The sequence below is a fragment of the Hirundo rustica genome, chromosome 11 (assembly GCF_015227805.2).
Source record: "Hirundo rustica isolate bHirRus1 chromosome 11, bHirRus1.pri.v3, whole genome shotgun sequence".
Classification (NCBI taxonomy): domain Eukaryota; kingdom Metazoa; phylum Chordata; class Aves; order Passeriformes; family Hirundinidae; genus Hirundo; species Hirundo rustica.
The window spans coordinates 14,707,717-14,735,216 of record NC_053460.1 but is presented as its reverse complement, the minus strand read 5'-3'; the positions used below and the strand labels follow the sequence as shown (position 1 = coordinate 14,735,216).

Sequence of the window (27,500 nt, the reverse complement as noted above, 5' to 3'; positions counted from 1 at the left end):
TAAGGGGGTGTCAGCGATTTTTAACTGAATCGGAAGAAACTTGGGCGGGGGCCGGGGCGGGGCAGGGCGGGGCAGGACCCCCGGCCCGCCCGGGGATGCTGCGGCCGCGGCCGGCCCCTCACGGCCCCGGCTCCGGTTGCCGCGGCAACCGCCCGACCCGGCGGGGGCTCGGGGAGGCCGGGCCCCGCTGCTTCCGTGCGAACCCACACGTGGAACACTCCGCCCGGAGTAGCCGGCACGCTTGAAGAGCTCCGGGAGCGGGCGAAGGGGCAGCCGTGCGGGCCCCGCGGGCGAAGGCCCGGCGCACAGGCGGGGCAGGCGGGGCCTGGGCAGCCCCTGCCAGCGCCGCACGGGGCCCGGGACAGCGGGCAGCGCCCCGCGGGCCCGCCGGGAGCTCCCGGCCTGGGCAGCCCCCGGCCCGCGCCAGCCTGACGAACCTGTCTGGCACCCTCCCGAATGCGAAGGAAAGTAGCTCCTGGCACACGGGCGCAATAAAGTTTGTCGGAATGTTTTGCACGAGGCGGCTCCTTTACTCCTTCTGAGTACTCCTTATGTCTCCTTGCCTCCCTAGACTGCTACTTCAGGACTTAGAGAATACTCTCCATAGCTAAGCCTTTTGTGGCTAGCAAGTTTAAAAAAAAAAAAAAAAAAAAAAATTGGTTCTGTTTTAAAATATATTTTCTGTTATTGCAGTGCTCCACACATGTAAGCGTCTAGTTCAAAAGATACATCAATTGCACGGGAACAGCAGAAATTAGCGCTACTTTCTTAGACTTAAGTATTCCTTTTGGCCTACCAACTCATGTTGTGCTGCTACAAACTCATAACCTCATCTCTATGGCTGAAAAACTCTGTAGTTTTAGTTTATAATGGCAATATTAGTATCTAGACTGATGATACATAATTCTTTGTTAAAAAATCACGCTCCATTTCATCCATAGAAATCAAGCTATACAAATCACTTCCTTTAGTATCTTCTTCATTAGCTGAAAATCTCAAAGTTTGGTCCTGTAATCAGCTAAGCTTGGAAAAAGGCTAGAAGGGAAAGGCAGGGATTTAGTGCTTAAGTCACTTTGCTAGTCCTAAATCCTGGGACTAATCTGTGCCAACTGAGACATCACAATTGCTTCTAACTCTAGACTTCCCACCAAGAGTATCCCAACCACTTTGAAATAAATAGCAAAGTAAGGCACGTGCATCAGTGCCATAGTGCACTTTTCATCTCGGCAGAACGAATGACACAGACTGACTGGCTTCCAGGTTACCATGTTTGTCAGGAGTACCCAAATTAATGCATTTAAATGTGTTCTTGGAGAATTAGGATGATTGCAGTGAGAGGGAAGGTTCCAGCACAAAAAATGCTACAAAAAATGCTATGTAAAACAAAGCAGTCCAAAGGACAGTTCAATCCATGTGTCTTCGGCTTCCCTAAGCTGACTGGGAGATGCCTTTTCCCCTATGCCCTATTAATTAGATGTGAATTAGAAACTCATAGTGTAGCTAGATGTTATCTTGCAAGGTATTTAAAGTACAAGCTGCAGCCTCCTGCCCACTGCTTGCCTCCATGACCAGTGGCTCCCTTCCTGGAACTGAGTTTCTAGGCATGAGAAGTCACTGCCTTCTAAGGCACTGGCTTCAAAAGAGCTTTCTAATAGTTTATTGAAGCAGCTCTAAGTCTTTTCCCCCCCCCTCCTCCATTTTGGTAAAATATTTATTCTTTCTTTAAAGAGCAGTTTGATAGATGTAATCATCTAAAGAATGTTCTGCCAGTTTAAAGTTAGTCACAGATACAGCTGTCCAGATCATGTTTCCTGTCAATACCAGAAACTTGTCAACCCCCTTCTCTTACCAGTTCTTCCCTCTTCAGCTGTGCCACATTCAGGCTTTCTTGTCTTTGTCTGCTAGCACCTTCCCAGACCCTTTCCTTACTTATCTGCTCATCAGACATTTTTACTCCCCGCATTAGCTTCTTCCCTCTTGACTTCTGCAGCCATCTTCTGTGCAGCCTACTTTCAACACAAACCTGCCCAACTTGAACACAGGATTATCACCCTCACCTCTAAATCCTCTGTAATGCTTACAAAAAACTAGGTAACTAGTGGATGAGCTAAAATGCAGAACATCAAAAACTTTATGCAGTGCAGGATCTGGATAATGTTATAGGAAGACACTCGAGCAAAGGTGGTTTCCTCTCATGTGCAGGAATAGTGACCTTGTGAATGCTACAGAAAAGATATAAAATTACAGCATCAGGTCTCTGGTCTTTAATGAAGTCAATTTAACTCCAGAGATAGGAAGATTCTTCTACACAGATGCTCTTATACCTACTGCTGCTGTTAAAATTAATAAAAATATTGCTGCCGATAACCATAGGGGAAGGGTTTCACTTTTATTTTAACTGTGAATTAAATCTCTGTCCTGTTTATATTATGCTTGGCTTTGAGGCTTGACCTGTCAAACATCTTATTTTGTATATTTTGCAGATACAGGGGTAGAAAGTAAAATATGTCCATCTTGTTTCTAGAAAACAGTCTCTGGGTCAATTCTACTTAATTCTGCTCATACAAATTCCTCCACTAAGGGTACAGAGTGGGGCTTTCCTACAAAGCAACCACAAATTTAGTAAATTAGCCAGGTTGTATTCTGACATCTGTCAGAATACAGATCACCACCTTGTCTTTAATGAGACCAGCTTTGGAGAAAGACACTATTCAACATGAAAGACAATCTCAGTTTGCTTCATTATTTCTAACTGGCTCAATAGTGCAATACAATGCAAAGCCACTTCACATATTTGTTTATAAGTATGACTTCCCTAAGACTATGATATGATTGTTAATATAAAATACTGGGGGTTGTATATACTAAAATGATTCCATTTAAGACCTGCAAGTTTTTTTAAGAAAAACAATGTGTTATAGTAATTTGCTTATTAAATGCCTACAATCAGATACTGCATTCTACAGGCAAAGAATTTCTCCAAAAGTACCAAGTTGCTTGCTATGTAGCCGTGATTTGCACATTTAAAATGATAAATTTAAGCCCATCAATAGTAAATCAATTGCAGGTATAAAAGATACAACAGAAAAAATTCATCATATCGCTATAGGAAAACACAAAGAGTGGATGTAATGGGTCATTTTGACTTTAAATTGAAGTCTGTTGCTAGGTTTTTCAAGGACAATTTGCTTTACAAACCTTTAATGTATACACAAAAATCATCCATCAGCACATCTGATCCAAATATACTAATGATTTTTATTGGTCAGATCTTGAAAGTGAGGTTTATTTTTATGGAGTATGCATTAATTAACCCAACATGTACTATCTTCCAGTGTATCTAGCCAAGTACTTTCATTTAAACATGTTTATTGTGAAATGTTTGCATTCCCAACATTTGTGGCCCACACACAGACTATTTCATACTTCACTTCTGAGCAGTTACAAAAGTTAAAAGGAGTTATTGTTTTTGATTAATGCATTTTTGGGGACTTTTTTTTTAAATGTTCCAAAACTGTGCTCTGAAGACATTCCTCTACATGAAAACATTGAAATGTATTTATCTTGAAAATAGAGCATTAAGTGAAAATGAGCGGGATTCACTTTAGATAGTTTCAACTTTTGCATGGAAAGTGAACGTTATGAACTTTTGTATATCATTTGACTGAACTTATACAGAATATTAATTGACCAATTTGATATAACCATCAATCATAAAAAGGAAAGCCATGTACACAGATACATGGAGCAGTGCATTACAGATGGGAGTTCTAAGGCTGGGGCTGTCATCTTTTGATTAAGAAAAGGAAATGATTTCACTAAAAAGATATTCCCTCTTGTGTTGTTTTGTTTTAACTGAGTTTGTACTTTCCACCAAACTGGACATATTTATTGAGACTCATAAGTTACTTCACGGTTACCAACATCACTGTAATCTCAACAAACTATCTTTTTTCTTTCCAATTATCTAAATATCATAACTATAAAATATCTTAAAACATTCTCCATAGTGTAAACATCTTAGCTACAAAGCTTTAAGTGTAAACAGTATGATGCATCAGAATGATTTTAAGCGATGTTATAAAAACTGCTCTTAAAAACTAAACAGAAATGTAAAGCTTCCATCTGTTTTATGATTTTTTCCACTGTAGAACTACTGCTGTGTGCCAGTTTACTGAACCATGGCTTGCTAAAGAGATTGCTGGGGTCACAGATTGAAAAAACAAAAAGCAAGTCTTTAATGCTTGATTTTTTCTCAAGTCTCCTTGATACAGTTCAAACAGAATTAAGTGCATGGCAGCAGAAAACACAGAACATAAAAATGCTCATGTTGCCTGTTGCAAGGGGGACCCTTCACATCACAGGAAGATTAACATTTTGCAGAAGATGTCATTTCAGCAATTATCTGAAGTTCTTTTGTGACTGTATACCTATGTTGTCACCACCAAACAGCTGCTATGCATGAGGCTTTGCTCTGCGTATGTACACAGTTAAATACAGATTGTGGGTCTGCATCAAAGCAGGGAAGGCACCCACACGGGCTTCCTCTATATGAATCCTTACTCCAGAAGGACAGAACTGTTCTGGACATTGTTTTCTCTGAAAACTGAGAAAAGAGAAAGACACACGGGGCAAAAACAAATACATTCTTAAACACATATTTAAGAACAGCATGTTTAAAAATTTAAACAAAGCAAGTAAGGAACCCACCTAACTACCCAGTGCATAGTTAGACTTTGCATTCTTCTAAAAGCCACAGTGCTTTTATGAAATCAGTTTACGTCATACAGGAAAAACTGAAGAACTTATCTACAGCAAACTACTTCAGCACACACTTAACTCTGAGCGTTTGAATAACCCCATGGCAGCCTCAAGACCATCCTTCCACACATTTATGCACTATGCTGAAATACGTTTCCAAAATAAACCTCATTCATTTCAGTCAGTCTTTCCACATGAACGTGGCCAAACTGTACAACTGCAATGTGGTAGCAGTGTTTGGTTTGGATTCTCCCAAACTGTGAGAAATATAGGTCAACCAGGCTGCCACTTCATTACCTTATCTGTGAATTATCCAGAAATAACATGAGTATTAGAGGTCATTTCTAATTTAATACTTGCTAGACAGCAATCATCAGAAGTTAGAGTCCCTCCTTGCTTCTGGGACCTTGTCACCTGCTGCTTCTTGGGCAACAAGTTTGTATCCTCAGTGGAACAAACATAAGGACCCCGGTTGCCTGTCACTAGTTTCTTCCAGGAGAAGCTCTGGTGAGAATGCATTTCCACTGAGGCATCTGCAGCCAGGCAGTCTGAGTTCATACCCTCCTACCTCCTCTACATACACAACTACCACCTAGTGTAGCAGTTCATGCCTGACACGGAAGGAGTCAGAAAATAAACCCTTCAAAGGCAACAATCTTTTTACTGTCTATTGGTCTACAAATTCTCCTTCTTCCACTCCATGTGTAGAGGAACAAAAGCAAGCAGTCTGTCATCACACAGAGGGACTGTGTCTCTACCCCCTGGTGTGACTCCTGCACCACATAGAGATCTGGCACACAGCTTTAGTGTCACTTCCTAAATGAATCCAGACAAATCAATGGGTAAACTGTGTTACCCTTACCCCTACAAGAAAGGCAGTTCATGTCATGAGAACAAGTGACAAGATCAAAGTCCCACTAAAAGATGCAGTACTTTGTCACAGAACTGCGCCAGTGCCCTTTCCATTCGAGTCTAGGACTTCCTTTTAGGGCTGTCTGCTTTGTCACAGAACTGCACCAATGCCCTTTCCATTCGAGTCTAGGACTTCCTTTTAGGGTTGCCTACTTGCACAGGATAAAATCCGGTAATCCTTACTCATGCAAATATTAACCACCATTAGGAAGGTTTTACTTTCGATGTTATGTAGTGAAATCCTTGTGCATGTCTATGCTGCAGTCCCTGGGGCATTGCACTTCCTGCAAGCTTTGAACTGGCTTGCTCAGATGCCAAGAAGCTTTCTAAGAAACTGGAGAGCCAGCACGGCGGTACTGCACTGTGAGCCTTCCAAAGGACAACGTCTGCAAGGGTGGCAGCAGCTCCAGTGCAAACATAACCCACACAATCAAAGACTAAACATACTCCTTCACAGCCACATCCTCCTGTGCCACCAGTCAGTCCAATAAAAACATCTAAAGTCACAAGTATTAGGCCTCCTTCCCTTAAAGAGCATTATTTGAGGATGGAAAAGAAAAAGGCCTTTGACCCACCACACCAGCTGTTTAACAACTGTCAGGAAAAAGGATGTTTGTCAAATGCACAGATACATTTTAGCTATTATGTAACAACCCCGTACATGCGTGATTTTTCTATGTCTGCGACAGAAAATAGTCTGTTTCACGTGATTTTCAGGGATTCAGCCAGAATACAGGTATATTTAGATATGTTATATTTAGATATTTGAGATTCTCCCACCTTTCTAGGAATTATTTAAGTCAATTCAAGGACTGATCACATTGCGTGTAGAGTATGTCTTACCTGCAGCCAGAGCAGAGAAGTCTAGTAGTCTGTGCACATGTCTAGGGAGAGGGGACAGACATCAATACACTCTGGGGCTCAGGAGAGATCCTTTAACCTCTTTGCCTCGGTTTCTCCATCTGCAAAACAGGGTAAAAGTGAGACCTGAGTAAATACTGTAAAACATTGTAATTCAAAGTAAAATTGTGAGTTAACAGCATTAGAAACACCTAACTACTTTCTGGTTTTGTCTGTCCGCAAAATTTGGAGCATATGTGCTGTACCAATATTAGCATGTCTTCACAGTCAACATCTAGAATGAATGCTTAAATATTCATTGACTTCAAATTTCAAATTGAAGTTTGAATTGACATTCATTCTGTAGATGTAACAGCATCAACCATTAATCAAGGAATAGAAATAACACCACTCAATTTATATAATCTACATGCTGTGGTCAAAATGTATACTTCTAGATATACAATCTCAAAATTTTAAAGTATTAGCTGCTTAATTAGATCATGTGGTACGTCCCCTCCCTCTTCTAACTGGCTGATTTATGTAACTGAGCAACCAAACAAAAATTCTGAGATGTATGTTCAGCTGTAACATTCACAATTTACATTGTGTATTGAATCAAGTAACTCATGCAATCAGGGAACAGAAGAAATAACATGATTTAGGTAACCAGCTATAACTATAAATTTATAAATAATCCAAACAAAAAACTCTAGGAATAAAGATTTTTAAAATGCATTACTCACTGAAGAGTTCTGTAAGTAACTACTGAATAAATACTTTCTACAATCACAAGAAAAGAAAAAACCTAAAATGTACCTAAGGAGTCACTATGACTTGTTTGTTCAGATCTGCCTACCCAGTCATTCTTCCCTCCCTTCCTCCCCCTTAAACTACACCTATATAAATGAAAATTCAAAGCCTATAGTTTCTAATGCACTGTCTTTGTGGATTAGTTAATTTTTAGGCAAGTTACAGGAGTATCTAGTGCAAACATTTACATTTACTAAAAGGGGGTAAAAGAAATATGAAGTTACCAAAATCATTACAGCCATTATTTGAACAGAACATTTCAACCCTGCTGAATCCTTGCATTCTTTCAGCTCTGTCCTTCTGGTATCTTTTTCCAGCCCTTTTTTTTAGCCACATTCATATAGATATCACTGAGCAGCACAACAGTCACTAGGGGCATTTCTTGCCCATAATTGCTTTGTGTTGCCCCAAAATTTTGCACTTGCCAAATAATGTCCTGCTTTTCTCAACTTCTTGGTTACTGTGCAGGTTTTAGAAGTTTTGATCTTCTGGGAAATTCACTATGGTAAAGAACGAGAAAAGAAAGGAGGAAACACAATTTAGATGAGCTTGTGTCCTCTACTTAAGCACCAAGAGAGATATTCAAACTTTGGAAATGCAATCTCCAGACAGAGATAAAAGCTCTGTATGTCTCTGTAAACCAGAACACAACTGGCACTTAGCAAGTTGTCCTGTCTGCTGATGGGAACAGCACAGATGAATCTGGCCAGTCCGCTTGCACTTCCCTTTCTGAAACCAGTAATAAAGTTTGAGATGGGTTATTTTTAAAGCAGCTCTTAGAGTGTTCCAGCTCACTACTGTCAGCTTCAGATCTCAAATGCAATTTGATTTATAATTACATTTTAAAAACTAGCATTAAAATAACATTAGAGGGGTCATAATCTGAACTTTTTAATAGTTAGGCACGTAGCATACATTTAGAAATGGATCTCCAACAGGATTCATCTGGAACATATTCTGACTGGAATTCGTTCCTTCAACCATTTCAGTACTCTGCTGAAGCTGGTGTTCCAAGAGGCCATGGTGGAGCCCTATATTTCAGCATTGCTTCAAATGGAAACCAACTAAAGCAAATTGCTAAAAATTTTCTAGTCAAAGTCTCTTCTAGCATTATAGTCAGACCCATGTTTGTAAACATCAATGGGTGAGAAACTGCTGGAGAATCTGGAATTAGGCCTCTGCAATGAAAAGACACGTTACATCCCTTGAAAAATCTGGTAAGCTCCATTGCTTCTGAACCTTGAAGCCAATTTAATTTTCTTGGCCTCTGTGGCACAGAATGATTTGAGGGCATTGACCACTTTGAGTAGTTCCTAGAGGTCAAGTTCTGCTTATGCCTGCCATGTGCAGAACACACGTGCAGTGAAAAAGCAGCATTCCCAACAACTGTTCCTACCTGTTCTCCCAGCTGTGCAAACATCTCACACAGGCATTCAGGGAACCTGCATCTACACCTCCTGAACACAAGATGGGCTTCAGGTGGGGCACAGGCTCTTTGCAAATTTTGCCTTGTTCTCCAAGTCCAACCTGCTGATAAGAAAACTTTCCAACTAACCAGCTCTGCACTGGTACCTAACTACAACATCAGAGGCAAAAGGCAGACAAGGAATTCAGTTTCTGAACACTGGCACTGAAGTGAATGAGCTAGTAAAAAAAAAAAAAAAAAAAAAAGCCTGTGCCTTAAAACCAAGTTTGAAATTTTATAGGCTTTTACTCCGTAATTTGTACTTGAGCCTTCTGTTATTTTTAAACAAATCTAATTTCTTACAGCTGTGAAATTTACATTTTAAGAGTGTCTAGTGGCCATGTGCATTAATTACTTTATTGTAATATTTTAATGAGTTTGGGGTTCAACTCAGAAAGAATCCTTCTGAATCCCTGCTTCCCCAAAGAATTATACTAGAACCTGATTCAATCACATCTTCACACACCCCGGTCCAAACCCTGATGGACTTGCACAGTATTTTCAGTTGTCTTATGAAATCACTGAACTTTAAATCTGGCTCCAGATTTTAGGACTTCTCACCAAACTAGCATTTCCCTGACTCAGGAGCAGAGCAAGGCTTTGAGGAAGTTTGTATTTAGAGCTGAGCTTCTTGGCTGAGCCTCATCTCAATGAAAGGAGGTAGCAAAATGCAAAATTCAGCTTTGACAGTTAACATTTGGGCCGGTCTTGTTCAAAATGACATACAATGATGCAATTGCTTCCATCTCAAGATATATGACATAAAAACATACAGGGCTAAGAGATTAACCTCCCTAAGGAGTATTTAAATTCACCAGGGCAGATTGAAATGCACTACTGGAAGATTTCCACCTTTGTAAAAAACTGAAAAGTGCTGCAGTATCCATATTCCTGCCACAGTATCCCCTTTATGGATTTTGGTGGTTTGTGTCTTACTAAATTATTTCTTCTTCATCTATGAGTGTGCATAAGCATAGATAAGTAAAATGTGGGACCTAAGTAAAACGAACCCATTTTTTCAGGCAGTTTTCCGTAAGGATTTACTGCCTGTCTGTGCACTGCTGCAGACCCATCTCATGACTGAGGCAGAAACCTGCAGACCATTGAGGATCTCTAGAATTTGAACTGAAGAGATAAACCTTCCTACAACATCCAATGCACTTTAATTCCCTTTGGTTAAGCTAAAGATGCAAATCCATAATGCACTGAACAACGGGTTCAAGTACAAATACAGATAAAAGCAGGGAAAGTGGGACTGACTGTGTTTAGTTGACTGTGATAACAGTAAGAGGTTCATCAGCTGTCAAGTGCCACCACACATACTGCACCCACAGAGTCATGCTTGTAAATCTGACCATTTTGGTCAACTCTCACCTCTCTTGGCCAGGGCAAATGGAGAATTGCAACTTCAGTGAACTACCCAGCTTTTAAAAAAGCATGTTTTTAAACCACTTACAATAAGAGCAACAGTTATTATTCAGTACATGCTTTTTATCAGATTGAAGATAAACTTTATTATAACTGGTGGAGATGGTATCAATGATTTGTGGTCTATGTGAATTCTGTAATGAGAAATGGTAATCTGTCTTGGGGCAAACAATATTGTTCTGTTTACTATGCAATTAGCAATATTAAGTCAAGATTCTATAACTGATAGCTGAAAGTAGGGGTGGTAGGAAGAAACTGGAAGCACTGGGAGCTGTCACAGGACAATTATCTGAGGTCTATAAATTATTTACGGTACTTTAGCCTGACATTCCCTCTCATCCTCCAAAAATCTTTCTCAGTGCTCCAGAGATGTTCACTGTAAAAGTACCGAGACTGTCAGCAGTTTGGGCCAAAGCCAGAATCTCTCCTTGTTGTGAATACTGAACATAAAGTATAGTGCAGGAACTTCATTTTCAGAAAAGCAGCAATAAAATAACAGAAAATCCCTCCAAAAAAGGATTTTACTTTGAAATAATGAATCAACAAGCACAACAAAAAGAGGTGACACCTAACCTCAGATTCCTAGCATATTTGATGTGAAATAAGGACAGACTATTTCCCCTGAATTTAATCTCTTCTTTAATTTTATAAACTGAGTCCCACACTTCTGGGCGACCAAAACCCTGCACTTCTTGTTTACTCTTAGATCAGCCTTAAGCTACCACCATATGGAGCTGGGAACACCACAGACAGAGCAGAAACAGTCCTTAACTAATGGTCAGAGTAATTGTGTTGGGAGTCAAGTGGAGCCACTCTCAAGTGGCTGGTTAAGAAAAGGCCTGACCCATAATGGAACTTCTGTGTAAAACAATACATTTTTTACTTTACATTGCAAAAGACAGAACCATAAGTATGATCAGCCACAGAAATTTCACAGCCTTTTTCTAGTCTGTTCCTTAGCTGTACACGTGCAGTCCAGCCCTTTTGGCTCTGATTCCACAGCAGTAAGAATTTTGAGATTACTTCAACAGGAACTCAGACAGAGCTACAGCACACAGCTTTCACAGAGAACAAGCAAGACCTATAAAATGCTAGTCTTCCTTGCTAAACTGATCTTAAAAAAAATCTTTAAAAAAGTCAAATTATCGCATTCTTAAAGTAGCCAATTCCATTTGTAGCTCTCTGGAAATGTGATGCTCCTCAGAGAGCTCCATTGCACACAGCATGCAAAAGCCACATTTAAGGCAGCATGACGCAGCAGCGCTGTGGCAAGTGGAGTGCCACAAGGAAGTGACTGCCTCACAGCCCCTCTCTGCACCCCTTTTCCTCAAGGATCGGTGCCTTAAATTCCCATATACCACTGAATAACATCTGGCTGATCCAGAAGATTAGCAGCTTATTCCACCTTTGTTCTCTGCCTTCTTTTAGGATGAGAAATCAATGACACCGCAGCAGGCAGAGCCCTCCGGCACAAAAGCTAACAAAATTGCAGGATGTTTTAAGGAATGATGTAAAACTTAACAGAGAGTTATGGGAGGGTATTCCCTCACAGAATTTCTGTATAAATTCCAGTGCTACGCGGAAGGGCTCTCAAATTCACTTGACTTTCCTGAACGGTGCAAGGCAAAACCAGCATCAAATGACTGCAAGAGCAGCCTCTTTAAAAGTGATAAAAGTACAAACAGTTTTAATGAAGCGTGCAGTAAATTTGAGGGTTTCTTTTGTGCAAAATAACACTGAATCAGAGTTTCACTGCAATAAAACAAACATATACAGTAAAAATAAATGGGAGGAAAAGAAGATGATAGGAGTATAAAACTTCATGTTTCTGTACATATCTCAGTGATTGGTAGAAGTTATGCATGAACTTCTACTTTTTAAAAATCCACTCTTTGGAGGGAAAAACACTTAATAATTGGTATTTATAGGGCTTAATTTCTTTTTCTGAGGAAGCCCTGGGTCAGGTCATTTTTCATTACTATTGTTCAAAATTTATTCCCAGATTAAGAACTTCTCCTACACTAATAAACAGGTATAACAATTTTCTACAGAAAGCATTTTTTTTTTCTTTCAGTAATTAGCCTACTTAAATGTTTTAATGGAACTACTGACATACAATAGTTCAAAAGGTCCTCTGACCATAATATAAAGTGAGAGATGAGATTTCTAAAAACTTTTGTATGAAGGTGGTCTAGGATTGACAAAAACTATCTTTAAAGGTCATAAATTAGGTACTCTCTTAAATGTAATTCAATCATTCACTGGTATAGGAGCTTGATTCTATTAGTTATCCTATGCATTTTACAAACTAGAACTCCATTAACATTATTCACTTATAGCTTCCTTCTATAAGTGGATATTCTGCTCAACAGGCTTTAAATAGATTTTTTTTCCCCTGAAATTGCTATTAAGCATACTTTTACTCAAAGGGCAAAGTAGGCATAGGATTATGCTTGTACTTCATGCGAAGGATACATTTTCAGCAATCAGAACCACATTCCTATGAAGTAAAAATACTCTATATAAGCCGATTGTTTCTATCCCTCCTAACCTTGCTCAATAAGGACTCTATTCTGATCTTTTGGGTTACACACAAGTTTTCCAATTTGGCTGAATAAAGGTATCTTGTTGGGCAGCTTCATGAGCATATTCTGTGTCTTGAATTTTGACCTTGGCATGTTCAAGGTGGATCGCAATTATGAGATGCTTCCCAGAGAAGGAGAAAATACTTTATTTAAAAAAAAAAAAAAAAAGGATTTTTTTTTTCTTTCTTCAGTTAAGGAATACATTATCAAAGTCCTACACTAAAACTGCAAACCTTGATAAAGTCACCTCAACACATATATAGCCACAAGATTTTTTTTGAGCAATTTGCCTAACCCATAGTTACATTCCAGCCACCGAAACATCTACTGTACATCATACACCTCTGATTTCATGTTGATTTTGCTGTGAGTGGTTGTATGCCCTCACCTCTCACAGCTTAGATGACTCTGTTCTGCTCATGCAGAGGGCCATTGTGCTGGGCCAAACCACACATCCCACAGGCAGCCTCAGAGGATTTTAGCCACCCTGCGATGCCGAGCCACACGCCACAATAATCTGACACACGGACAGACTCTGACCCGCTGAGGTGCTGGAGTTGCAACAGCACAATCTGTACGTAAAATATGCATATGCTGAGAGCCAAATCCTCTTTCAGCTGGTTACCATATTCTGTGTTCATGTCTTACTGCTTAAAGCAGGACACATGGCAGAAATCCTACACTGTTGTTCTTCTCATTTGCCACGCCAATCCCAGATAATCAAGTCAGGGCAGATACTCTTTTCCCAGAGGAAAGGGTTGAATTTCATCTGACCACCGAGCTTCAGCTTGCACTTGAGGTTCTAATTTTCTTCTGGTCTTAGCCCATTTTTGTCTTGCTCTAGCACACACTGCCCTAGTAAGTACATTTATTACCTCAGTAATTCCTCTGAGGGCTGACTTACTTTCACTTTATATCTGGACTCACATAAGCATCTCCCCTTTTTACAAGGAAACATTTATTAGCCTCTGATAGGAGCTTCCTGTTCCACCCTGCAGAATCCCACAGTCTGTTACTCTTCCAAAGCAGGCTAACAAGTTGCACCGCCCTGGTGTTTGGGTCTTGTGCGGTGTTTGAGCACTGGCCATGCAGCACAGACATGGAGAAGGCATGGAGGGGCATGACCAGGCACTCCAGGTTATCTTCCTGGCCTGTTTACAAACCCTAACTCAGCAGGCCACACACAGAGTCAACGTGGGGCCCTTACACAGCGGTACCTCTCACCATCTACCAGCACTGGGTGACCCTGCAAGTTCTAGGATGCCCCATTCATGCTCCTTGTCCATGTCCTCGGGATCAGTGCAGAAAAGACCTGTGAAAGTCTCCTTCACTCAAGGATTCCTCAGCTGTGAGGTGGATCTTATTACTTTGGGACACTTGAACAGTAGAGGGTAAGCCTATTATATCATAAAAACAGGGATTTCTGCTGTAATTCTTCCAGTTCATAGCTAATTATCTTACTTTAGAGCTGCTCATGGGATTTTTTTTCCAGGTAGTTGTGGATTATCACTGCATATTACAGATCCACCCTGCGAAAATAGTGTAGCAACTATTTGGTTAAGTTGGTCCTGTCCAAAAACTGTCCAGCATTCCACAGTGTTACACAGGAAACTTTGGCCATGATCCCCTCCCCCTGCCCAATCACAAAACAGATATCATCAGAAAAGGTAAAAAAAGTATAATTGCTAGAAAATAAAATGGCATGGATTTGCCCCAGCTGTAGGTCTGGATCCACCCTAGGGACAAGAAAAAGATTTCAATGCACAGTCTACTTTGCTGGAAACCATGTGAAGTCTCTCATGCACATCAGCCTGCAATTTTTTACTTCTATGGGAGCAGACAACATTCGCATTCAGCTGCTCATTTATAAATAAAAAACATTTTTACACGGGTGGATTGGAGTGGCCTGTTTTTTCCCCCCCTTCTTTCGGTTCCCATTATTTTATATATTACACACATGTTCTGTCAGCGAAGCTCACTTTGTTATCTGAAACATCTGTGGTACCCTGCCGTGGAGAAGGCCAACACTGCTGCTGCTGTTGCTGCCTGTCTTTATTAGCCACTGATTTTCTGATGTCGTCCTCGATGGCTCCAGTTGGCCTCCGCAGCGCTGGGGCCGCCCGGCACAACTGCGGGGCTCTGTCACCTGCCACAGGGGTCCTGCGGGGTCACAACAGGGCTGTCACCCTCTGGAGGAGGGTAGGAAACCAGGGTTTCCTCCGGCAGTTCATGCAAGCACCGGTGTTTGTATTTCCAAAGAGATGTCTGAATTTATCTACACTGCCATTGCAAGGAGGCACATCCTCATCAGAACGAAAGGAACTCCCACCTGAGGCTCTCCTGAGATCTGGCTGTTGAGCAGCCATAATATTTTCTCTTTTTTTGTTGTTTTTTGGTCAAGTGAAAGTTTCCTGGATTGATCTTCTTTAGCCTTATTTTCAAGTGCATTTTACATTTATAGTCCTGACATACAGCTCAGTCCCATGAAACTCTCTGGGATCTACTGTTGCTGGAAAGATTATTACCTAAGGTATATAAGTATGGATTTCTTATGGAGTCAAGACAAGTTTTTTAAAGATCAACTTAGATATGAAAATATGTATATGTTTCTAAAATAACGTATTTCTAGATAAGATATTCAGGTCACCTGATAGGAAATGAAGCTATTTCTATGTATTTTATACATGTACTTTCAGCAAGCAATAGCAGTTCTGTAAAATCAGCTTAACCATTTCCCCTCAGAAAAACCAAAACCCTCTTATCTTCATATGGATTTCTTATGCAACAGATGAGGGAAATATACGTTCCATAGAAGAATTTGAGAGATGATTGTTAAACCACAAAACTTAACAAGAACACTTAGGGACAGATGCAGGGACACCTCAAAAAAAAAACTCACGTAGACCAGATTTCCAGCTGATGGTATTGCTTGTGTGGGTCTATGGTTTTAAGAAACTGCTTTCTAATACAAAGGTAAGACAATAAGAAGTTAAAGGCACTTCCTTTCCTTTTTTAAAAAAATCTATTTATTGATGACATAAAAATCTGAGCTGAGTTCTGACTCCCCTAGGTACACTCAAACTGGCTTTCTTGTAGATTTTTCAGATCTTTCAAGGACTGGGAGCCTGATACAGAGAATAATTAAGGTATGGAAGCATCACGTGACTGCTGTCACAGATCTTTTACGTGCAAGTCAGTGTGCATATGTAGGCAATTCAAAATTCCAGACTGAAGACTGATGCAGAGACAATTATAAATTAAAATAAAACACAGCTTTTGAAATAACACCGTGTTTTCTTTATAAAGTAATCAATCACCTAACCCCAGAAGGAAGGTTCAAAAGTTACTATATAACGAAGTGCTAGTAGCAAACAGCTTGCTATATCTTTCAGGATCAAGACCATGATGACAAGGATAGAGAATCAAGAAAATAAATGCCACAAGGACACCTCTCCCCTCCTCAACCCCTTTTGCTTGGAGCATTACTTACTTACAAATTTGGTTTGTTTATATTACACAGCTTTAGTGCCCCAAAACATTTCTAAATTCTGTGCAGGAAGGGTATTTCCATATTTAAAATCTGAACCTCATTTCCTATTCCCTGAAAATAACTGAGGTGTGATAGCACTGGTCTCCAAAATAATTTTCAGATTCCCCACTAACTTGGTGTACAGAAGAACAAGACTCAGAACTGCTCCCTGGTCAATTCACCATGTTTGGCCAGATCAGGAACTAATCAAGGAGTCACACGCTGTTCCTCCCCGCTCCAAGCAGATGCTCAGAGCAAAATATGGGTTGGGATACCATTGCTACTGCTGCCACTTGCCGAGGATTGTCTAAAGAAGGTATTTCAAATCCTTTGGTGGCCAAGGAAGTCACCGATGTTTCCCACCACCAGAGGAGCACAAAGTACCTGAGCAGCAGCAAATATCTGATCTTAAACTTGCAAGATAGCTCTTATTTGGAGGAAAGTGCAAGGAAGGAATAAAATTAATGTATGTGCATGAACAAGTCCAAAACTTGGAAGATGAACTGAAAAGTCAATTATCTTTGTAAATTTTAAAACTGCAAACAGATTCAAGCAGAACAGTTTTCAATCTGTCCAGATCCTTCTTCAGGACATATATACAAGACAGAAAAAGACTTTACATAAAGAAATATGCTGACTTGAAGTTAAGATATTTATGGTTGTGGGGGTAAACAAATTAGTGCAGTGTTACGTTGGAATGATAGTAATTTCTCTTTTACCCTTTACGTATGTCACCATCTATTGTTATGCAGTTTTTTAACATCCATCTGAATATTTCATCCGTGCAAAAATTAGTCCCAACATCTTTATTCTGAAAAATGTTTGGCGGTCATTGCTTCACAACTGCAAACAATCCTTTATTGCTATTGAGTGCTACAGTCAGGCTTGTTTCACGCTGGAGGTTAGAATCTGATCCTAAGTCCATTAAATCACACAGTCTTTTTAAAGTTTAATCTTGAGAGGATTTGAGTTATAAACAAAGGACACTATACATGGGGAAAGAAACAACAGAAAACTATGAACTTATGACATTAATGTAACCTCAAGTTCAAATTTTGTGTGTGATTTAGCAAGAAAATTCTGAGCTTTCGGCAGCAGCACATATGCCCTGGCATGTGGGCAAAGCTAAACCGAGCATTGATGCTCACATCCAAAACACACATATGGATCCCATTTCACTATAGACGTGATTCTTCATGTGCAAAACATGTGTCTGACTGGTTTTCTTTGGCATTTTAAGATGTGCTTTTTCTCTGGTGGGGGCAGGGAGCAGAGAAGTAAATAAACAATTTGGTCCTTGAATATACATTATCTATGAAGAGAACAGCCTGGGATTCAAGGGCAGGTAAAAAGCCTGGACTTGAGCTAAAAGTATCAATTTCAGCAAACAACCAAGTGCCGACAGAAAGAAACTTAGTCCATTCTACAGCTTCTGCAACACGCTAATCTATCCCACTCCATAATTGCTGGATAGGAAAGAGAAAAAGGGCTCCAGATGCTAATAACTTGGAAGTGGTAATTAGAGGAGTCCGCATTACTGCTGCGAGACTCCCATCTTCCCTTGATTACTGGAAAGAATTTTTTTTCCAGTGGGTCTCCTTCTCACTTCTAACACAAGCAGCACTTCTGTGTTCCTAAGCCCCATCTCTGTCTCACTAAACACATCAACAGGAATTTGATTGGGCCCAGAAAACTTTCTCTACCTTCCTTAACATTGGAGGATTCTCTGTTTCCCATAGAAGATGTAGGAAAATATCCACAAGGTTATAAGGTGATCTAACAGGGAAACACCACAAGCCCCACTTTTAGCTACACAAGATGAAAATTGCTTTCTGCAGCCCCAGCCTGAGTGTGACAGAGAACAAGAGAGTCTGCTTCTCTTGCTTTAAAGGGTAACAAATAACTTTAAAGGCTCCTTGAGCATTTATAATCTCTGGGATCACAGAGACAAAGTAAGTCTGGAAAGGGTCTGAACATCGCATGAGAAAGTAAAAGGAAAAATACACTTATCACAAAGAGGGAATGCATTTGTATTATTATATTGAAATAGCACAAGGCTACAATGACAGGCTATAAATTTTTCTCTTGGACTGTAACCAATATTTTCCATTTCAAGTAACAACAGTGTAAGAAAGAGCGACTCAGAATTAATAGGAATTACGGGCATAAATTGGTAGGTACTTAGGTGAAAAAGAACCTCAAATTCAGCTGCTGTTAAAGGAGAAAAGGTTAACTAGCCCTGTGAGCAACCCTTGGACCCATTTATACTGCTGCCAAAGTGACCAAAAAGGTATGATTAGATTTTATCAATGATGCCCATCTTTAAAATTCTCAGATTCACGGCCCAGAATGTTACAGTGAATTCTTGCCAGTGAAAAGCATCTTGTTTTTATGCTTGAAATTTAACATTAAACATAACACTAAACCTAATTGATGATATCAGATAATAATAGCAGTGATAGTAACTACATGGTTCTGCAGTGATGAGAATTAAGTTACAGAAATATCTCACTTCTACTTTTTCTGATTTGATATGTCATTTCATTAAACAACCATGAATTATTGAATATTAAGAATTTTAAATCAGTGATGTGCCTTAAGATATACACTTACTGATTATTAGTATTTTTCTTAACCATTTTGTTGCTGTAACTGGCTCTTGAAACACTGGCTGCTTAGTTAAAAAAAAAAAATTAAAAATCTAACAACCAACCAAGCAAACCAGGACTGGGCTGCAAGGAGCCTGTTAGCCAAAACCATTACCATTAATGTACATTAGCAAAGCTGGGTCCACAAGTCAAACAATCTCTCCTCCGTTATAAGACTCAATCCTACACTTGGTTTGGTTCATGCAAATTCACATGATTTTCTAACAGGCACATCAAACCTTGAGAGGTAAGTCTTAAAATTGAAACCAAACCTGACAAGTCCTCTTTTTTCCCCTACTCTACAGACTTCTTAAAAGAGAAGGACTGCAAATATTGTAAAAAACTAAAATCAATGCAAAGTGGTTCAGCATAGGTGTTGCCGTTATTGTGCTACATTTGGAAAGCCCACACATTCAGCACACCTTCAATTCACGCACCCAGCTGTGTGAGGTGGTGGGCTATTGTTGGTTTACAGGTTTGCAATAAAAGCATGAAGTAATATTGGCAAGCTCAGGAGCTTTTTTTTTTTTTCCTTATGATGTCTCCCTGCATCTATTTATCTAGTTCTCCTTGCTTTGCTTCTGCTTTTATATTCAGCATATTCAAAAAAGGGTCAGGAGAGGTTTTAAAGATGTAATGCCACGCTCAAGCCTTTTGAACACTAAGAGAAAACCTCAAAAGGTTCACGCATAAAGGAACAAAGATATAAGGATAGCTTTGAACCTGAGGGGCTCTCTCACTGCAAGCAAGTGCATTGCCAGCATGTCACAGGTGTACACCACATGAGCAAGTGAAAAAATAAAATGCCTTTGTGAAGGGGTGTGATGCTGACGGGTCCGAGCGCAGAATGCATTAATCCCAGGGTGAGCGCGTGCATCTGTTAGATATTTATGTAGTTCCTACCAGTAGTTTGTACAGATATCTGAGCAGGTGAACGTCAACAGCTTTGAAACCATATGTTAAAGGGAGGCTGGGAGAGGGTAGGGGAAGGCCACCAGGCATTCCAGGTCTGACAGGAGGGCAGGCACCCCCAGCCTGAACATGGCCCTGGGTAGTCGGCACTCCGGGGCCAGCCTCAGACTCCTGCTGGCTGAGCTGTGGGACACCGGGGCGAACAACTGAGACTTCCTCTCAATTTCCCCCTGCTTGAAGGAGAGATACTAAATGTGACTACACAATGACAAATTTCTTTCACGTCTCTCTAATTTCTGTCATCTTTTTTTTTTCTTTTTTTTCCATCTTTTTAAAAAGGAGAATTTTTTTTTAATGGATTCAAAAGGTTTGTTTTTGAGAGTGCATTAAAATAATTTTGACCTTAGTTTGTTGGAAGAAGACAGAGTGAAGATTTCCGTCTCCTGGTGGTTACAGGACACACTACAGCAGAGAACAGCCAAGTCCTGTTCCTTGGTCTGATTCAGAAATTATTTTATTCTTGTTTTTCTACGTCAACTCCGAGACACTCGGGTTTGGGAATGACATGCATTAGAACCTGGGTCATGCCATTTCCCAGACCAAGTCTCCTGACCACCAGACTGCACTCCTGGTAGGTACATGTATAAGCACAGTTGAATCCAAGCAGTTTTCAAACAGAAAAAAAAACAGTTTTAAGAAAAGCAATGCACTTTCAAAAAGTGACATTTTGTCTATAATGTTTAGTTTCTCTACTAAATATCCTCAGCAAGGAACCATGAGAATTCATTCATCTTTGAATGAATTTAAAAAACATGCTGAGAGGTCTCTGGCTGAAACATTTGTTTTTGTTTTTTTTTTTAATGATTAGCACAGAGTATTATAATCCAGAAAGTGTCAGTTTATACACCCCTTTAACCTAGACCACTCAGTCACTCCTACCATACATGACTTTTGGGAAATTAAAGGAAAACTGTTTTGATAATAAATGGGAAGCTTCGAAAGGAGGAATGTTAGGAAAATTTTCTTTCAAATTAAAATTTTCTGTAAAATGGAGAAAACAAATCTCTCAAAATCCCTCCACTTCAAACAGCCTAGAAACTACCTTGAACCCTCCATGGTTCAAGTTTCTCTCAAAGGTAAGGGAATCAAAAACTAGCTTGGGAGTCCTCTAAGACTCCATTGCTAGAGGTGCAATTCCACCTTTGAAAATCTTGGTGTGATGAAGTGAGTGCATCAAGAATTGCAATTTAATTTTGTCCTCAATGGTCCACAGACAGTGCTGGAGAACTGTGCCTTCCTCCCTCTTGTGAAGTGTTACAGCTTCACAGAAAACCTCGCAGAGAGGATCCACGCACAGGGCATGGGGCTTTTAGTTCAGCATTACCCAAACTCTGTTCCCAAACATTACTAGTCCATAGTAAATCCCATGAATTTCAACAGCTCCACCGAGACTGTTGCTAAGTGCTTCTGAAAATATCTGATCACACCTTCCCATCCTCTTGTATATCTACCTCTCACAATATCAGAACACACACTCTGTAGTAGCCCTTTTCAATTTATTTCCCACATACTTACCTTGCCAAGAAGATATCGCTCATACCTCCTCCTTCACTGAGTAATTAACTTGTTCCAGTCCTTGGAAATGAAACACTCACCCCTGCTTTTGCCCCAGCCCTCAACAACCTCCTGCAAGGCTCCTCTTGCAGCTCGCTGCCCCCTGGAGTGGGGAAAGACACACCATAATTTCTCTGTGCTTGGCACCTGAGAGGGAATAATCACTTGTCTTCTATTGCTCTGCTGTAATGAAGCAATAAAGAAGGGGTGTGAATGGAGCTGGTGCCTTACCAGAGACCCACCACCCTTGCTGTTGGAGGCCCCTTGGAGTGCCCCCACTCCAGCATCTGGGCTAGAGTGGGAAAATCCCAGGGTTGCTCCATGAAAAGGACAGCATCAGGAATGACAACACCATGGTGTGTTAGAAAGTATTAATTGAGATCTTTAATTTGGGGAGTTGTGTGTTGCAGGCATCTGTAAGATATGCCCCAAACATTCTCAGGACTACGGCTCAAAGAGTTTGATGAAAATTGAGTAAAATCAGTCTCTCATCCTTCTGTTTAAAAAATGAGAATTCATTTATTCAGTTTAATTCAAAGATTTATATATGATTAAAATTACTATAAGATGTCTAGCTTTTCTGCAATAAACTGCAATGGCCATCAAAATATTGATAGTCATTGGTAAATTACTTCTGGTGTTTAATCAATGTTATTTTTTTATCATCCAATTTTTTCTTCAAGTCAGCTTCTAACACTAAACTACATTTCATCAAGGTTGGTAAAATGTTTAGAAAGGAACAGATGTCAGAATATGGGGATTGCCAATAACACTGATGGAAGCCAGTAATTTCTTTCCTGTCCAAAGGCAAAAGAATGAAGAATAATCTAGACTGTATACAATAATACAAGATTTACTACAACATTAATGGCTATAAAAAGTAAAAGTATACAAAAGCTATCTCCATTTTTTCAAGCCATCACTGAGGGCGGCAGTGTTTTTCAGTATGAGACAATTTTTACAGGAAAATGAAAGGTCTATGTATTCTTAAACCTTTTAATATCCATGAAATACAGATGAAGACGCAGGCTAGCGTTAGTTGCTTCCAAATATACTTGTATATTAGTCTATTGTGCAAGTTAATAATTTTGCCAAATCTCAGAAAATGTGGATGCAATCTTTCCTTTAAGAAAGCGGCTCAGCTTGTTATTTACAGATTGTAACATTTACATAAGAGTTTGGTTTAACAAGAGATATAAATATAGATAAAACCCTTAGGACTTCATTCTTTAAACTGCCCTCTAAAAATCTGCCCTACAATTTGCACACTGAATTTTGTGCAGACTATTCTTGGAAGCCTTTTGTGAATTAGGGAGAACTGACTCGAAACAGGGGCTGGTTAATCACAATTTTGCAAATTGTACGTAGCAATCATCCTCACATTGTGAAATTCAGATCTATAAAATGCTGATGTTTTAAAGCTGAAAAATAAATAAGCTAAGTAGGAGTACTTTGCTAAGGAAGAAAAAAGAGTAGAAGACCCTTTGCAAAGAAATCCTCAAAAAAAAAAAAATAGAATAAGAGAAGTGGCATCATAAATAAAGTGCATCTCCATTTCATATCTCAATTGTAAGCCCACCCTGGAAAAAACAATAGCAGCTGATTGTTCCTGCCCAGTCTAGTGTCAGCACTCACCTGAGTGTACCAGACAAACTCCTGCATTTCTGAGAATAAACCTGTGGGAGTTTATTATTTTAGAAGGCTGCTGTACATTCACCTACCACCTGGACAAGCCTCCAGTGGAGGAAGGGCTGGAGAAGCTTCACCCTTGCACTGTCCATGGCTGTCCCTCTGTGCCCCAGCCAGAGCTGCTCTGACTGCGCACCAGGACTGGCACTCGAGCACCCACTGCAGCCACAGGGACACCACACGTTAGGATGCATGCTGAATGCAAGCACTTGGCAATAAGGGCTGGCAACTAAACAGTTTGAGGGAGAAGAAGCAGAACTTATATGGAAAAGATGATGCTTCAAAGAAGATGGTTTTGATCTGCTTTAAGCTGGAGCTAATGTAATTTCATCAGCAGATGACTCAAAATTCTTGTTTTCCACACAGGTTTTGCAATTCCTAACATTTAGTATAAATGAAGGTCTCTTTCTATTTATTTCCGTTATCTGTTACAGAAGGACCTTGACAAACTGTTTGCAGTGTACAAGGATATGCTAAAATTCATGCAAAATATTTTCTGTTACCAGTATCATTACAAAGACAAGAACTTTCCTTTGGGGTTCAGCAGTGACACAGTGTGTGTCAGTCACCTTCCTGCCATTCCAAGCCCCTTCACTATGGACACAAGTCACAAACAGTGGAAACTCTGTTTTTCTGATGTTGATCGTCCTCAAAGGTCAGGTTTCTTACCTCAAACATTCCAGCAGTTGCTTAGACTGCAGTTCAGGAATTTTGTGTAACATTGCTTCTAGAAAGCAAATATTTATGTTAGTAAATACCATTAAAGTATTACTGTTATACAGGTATTCTGATTAGCAACTGCTAAATAGGAGGAAGAGAATTTAATGGATAAAAGCATCCTATATTTGCGTATTAAACAAACTTAACCATCTTACTTGACTGTGCTAAGTATTTTGTCAAACATGAAGTCTGGCTATTAACTATTTTTATGGGAATTAATGTTTTTAGAATTACTGCAAATTCAGAATTCATGCCTTTGCAGGCAGATGCAGAAGGCCCTGCAACGAACAGAACAAATAGGCATTACCAGGATTTCACAAAAGTAGTGGCCAGGAAAAAAAGAAAAAGGAAAACAAAGGACCCACAGGAACCTTACAGAGGGATGAAATAAGGAAATTCCTCTTGAATGGGAGAGGCTTACATTCATGTTTGGCTCTGAAAAGGTAATTCAGGGATTTAGCTTCACACATGATAAGTGAATATCCTGAGCATCAAGCTCAGTTATTCTGGTAGAACACATTTACTCACCCACTCCTGCTGGAGTTACCCTTTTTTGTTGTCCTTTTCCCTTTTTTAATTGAAGAAAGCATTTAGCCTACAACTTCATCATTGCATCTGAGTGTCAAAAGGAGAAGAGTTCACTAATCTCAATGTACATATTATCTATTCATACAGAACAGGTTTAGCAATTTTGGCCAATGAAGCAAAACTTTTCAATATCTGGAATTTTTAAAGGATGAAAAGAAAACTCTCTCATTTTAGTTCCATCCCACTACTCAGATGGGAACCAAGATCTACAGAGGTAGAGCTGAGCACCTTCGTTTCCTCTGCTTTTCACTTCTGCGACCAAAACTACATCATGAAAATCTCCTATGTTACTTATTAATTCAAAATAAGCCTCTTTAAGGCCCTGACAGATAATGTCTCTTGTGATGAGGGAACATGGGACACTCAAAGCAATGAAGGGCTGTAAGTGGGAAGGTGTCTTTCAGGGACAGGATCCAGATAAAGAAACCTCCCATAAAAACTTTGGAAGATTCTTGTTTGCTGTTTTGAAGACAACCTGCCTGTGACTCCAGAGGTACTCATCCAGACTCTCAAACACACATTTCAATGTGATCCGAGTTTAAATGTAAGATGGTAAATGAGCTATTCATCATCACATAAAATCATTTTAAATATCACCTGAGCCATTTCACTTATCTGAGAGATGTTGGCAGCTCTGAAGTCAAAAATACTGTCTATTTCAGAGGTAAAATGCCCAAGCCTGGATTTTTTAATTTAACATAATGAAGCAAAAAAAGTGATTTATTCCTTGTTTGTTACATCCAGTTATGCTGATAATTAGGCAAACGCTTTGCCTCTATGTTTTTGTTACCTTCCGGAGTATTTCTACTGAAGGATTTTACTCTTCCTGCAGCCCAGCTTTTACTCATTAACTGAGAGCATTGTATTTTCTATTTGTTATTGTGTTCTAGGCAAAGATGTTTCAGAAACATAATTTTAGTATGGATTCAAAATTCAGAGCTCTCTTAAAAAAACCATAATTATGTGTCTAAGGACCCACACAGGACTCCAGCAGCAGGTGATTTACAGTCCCAGTGCACCGGGGTTTTGAGCAGCAGCCAGTTCAGGTAGGGCACAGGACAGGTACACACAGAGCAGCTCTGCAGTGTTTGACTCTGTGTTGACCCAGACATTAGGATGTTTACTGTCTGCATCCAACTCCTTCCCTTCCTGAAAAGCTCTGCAAAACTAAACCAGCTCATGACACAACAGCCTTCTGATGGATACATCGAGCTCAGCCTCTGCATTTCTCTCCTGCTTGGGAAGATTTGACCTCGTGGCTCTAACAAATCACCCTAACTGCCCAGACAGCACAAGCAGACATTCCTTCACATGAGACCAGAGTCTTTCAGGGCAACGTGAGGCATCTGCTTGAGAAAACTGTAGGAAGTTGCTTAGGAGCAGACTAGAATGTTGCTTTACAGTCCACTACAATTTTATTTTTATTACTACTACTACTTAACAGGAGTACTTTGGAATGACTAAAGTTGTCTGCTCAAAGCCAAACTCTTTCCAGATGCTGCTGCTCACAGTCCAGTCTGAGAACAGCAGAACTTCCTGATGCTGCCTCTGAAGGGATACAGACCTTAAGTCTCTCTGCCTCATGGAATCAAGAGATACTACTAATTAAAAATAAAATACTCAACTCCTAAAAAAAAAAAAAAAAAAAAAAATCTACAAATCAGCATCAGGGTATTTTAAGTTATCCCATAATTCACATAAGCAAAAGAGCTTGAAAATATCTCTCTTTGGAGGAAATTTTAAGTATTTTTTTGGCTACATCCACACAGGCAAAAGATCCTACCCTTAAAGTTTTAGAACTCTATAAGCAGATCCAGAGGAATTAGCTTCATCAAGCCATTTGGAAAAGTTTGAAGAAAGTACCCATAGGAATAACACCTTCTCTCAAAACCAATGAATATCACAGAAGACGTGACCATGAGTTTCAAATTTTAAAAAGCTTTAACACTTTAAAGTAATATAAATTATATATAGTATAGACAACATAGGGAAGTGTAATGAGCGTCACCAAATCTGTTTTCTCCTCTCTGAAACTCATGGCCCAGTGTCTCTGGCCTCTGCACTTGTGCATTTGAAGCCATCTCCTGCCTTGGACCAACCTGGAGCTGGTCTACACCAGCTGCAGCTGTGCCTGCTAACTGGGGCCATCTTGTTTTGAATAACTTCCTGTTTGCCAATCTTTTGAAAAAGTTCAAATCTAAAATCTCTGCAGCTAGAAATATACATCACGAAATGTGTCCAGCATAAGAAAATTTGAACAGACACTCACAATTTACTTGGTTCCCTGTTAGGGAAACGAGAAAGATGCACATTACTTCCATTATCTGTCCTTAAGTGTTTTTTGTCAAATTTTGACTCCGCCACCATTCTTCAGTGACAGACATTAGGTATGACATTTTTTGACACAATGTCAATAGTGACATCAGTAATATTTGACACAAGGCACATTGGGGTTATTTGACACAGACAACTGGATAGCTCAGGGCACTGGAGATCCAGTGCATAAAGAGTTATACCTCCAAGTCACCAGTAAATATCTAGCCCAATGTTTTCTAGCTGCTACCAAATGATGGCTGCTCAGAGTCTCATAGAGGAGGAGTTTGGGTATATTGAACAGATGTCCAGAAAACGAAATTCAACACAATAAATTACATTAATCTGTGCCCTATGTTGAAACACCATGGAATGAATAGTCAGTGACAAAGCTATTCTTCTACTGCTATCTGTAATTCCTTTTAAAAATGGTTGAATCCCAAAGGAGACACGGGAGGATCAAATGAGTCAGAGAGTACTACAACTCCAGTCTCCTGAATAAGATTTCTGTCTCAACAGCTTTCTGTCCCATGGCTTTCATTAACAGTTAAATACACTTAGGGGAAAATACAAATGTGAAATCTTACTTTCGATGATGTGTTTTCCAAATATTTCACAATTGGCTAATATACAGGAGTCACAAATGCTGAACAGAAGCAAAATGAATTACATATACGATCACT

The 27,500-nt window shown here is 39.8% G+C and overlaps 1 protein-coding gene across 9 annotated transcripts in view; it reads right to left on the bottom strand.

Moving 5' to 3' along the window:
- Positions 1-27,500, bottom strand: part of ZNF536 (zinc finger protein 536) — a 342,702-nt gene that overhangs the window by 234,825 nt on the left and 80,377 nt on the right. For 8 of the 9 annotated variants that reach the window (XR_005702620.2, XM_040075265.2, XM_040075263.2 and 5 more), the window contains exon 4: positions 6,517-6,635. The gene's annotated coding sequence lies outside the window, so the exon portion shown is untranslated. Of the gene's footprint in view, positions 1-6,516; positions 6,636-23,865; positions 23,924-27,500 lie in introns of all 9 variants that reach the window. The other variant, XM_040075270.2, reaches the window with a different exon arrangement.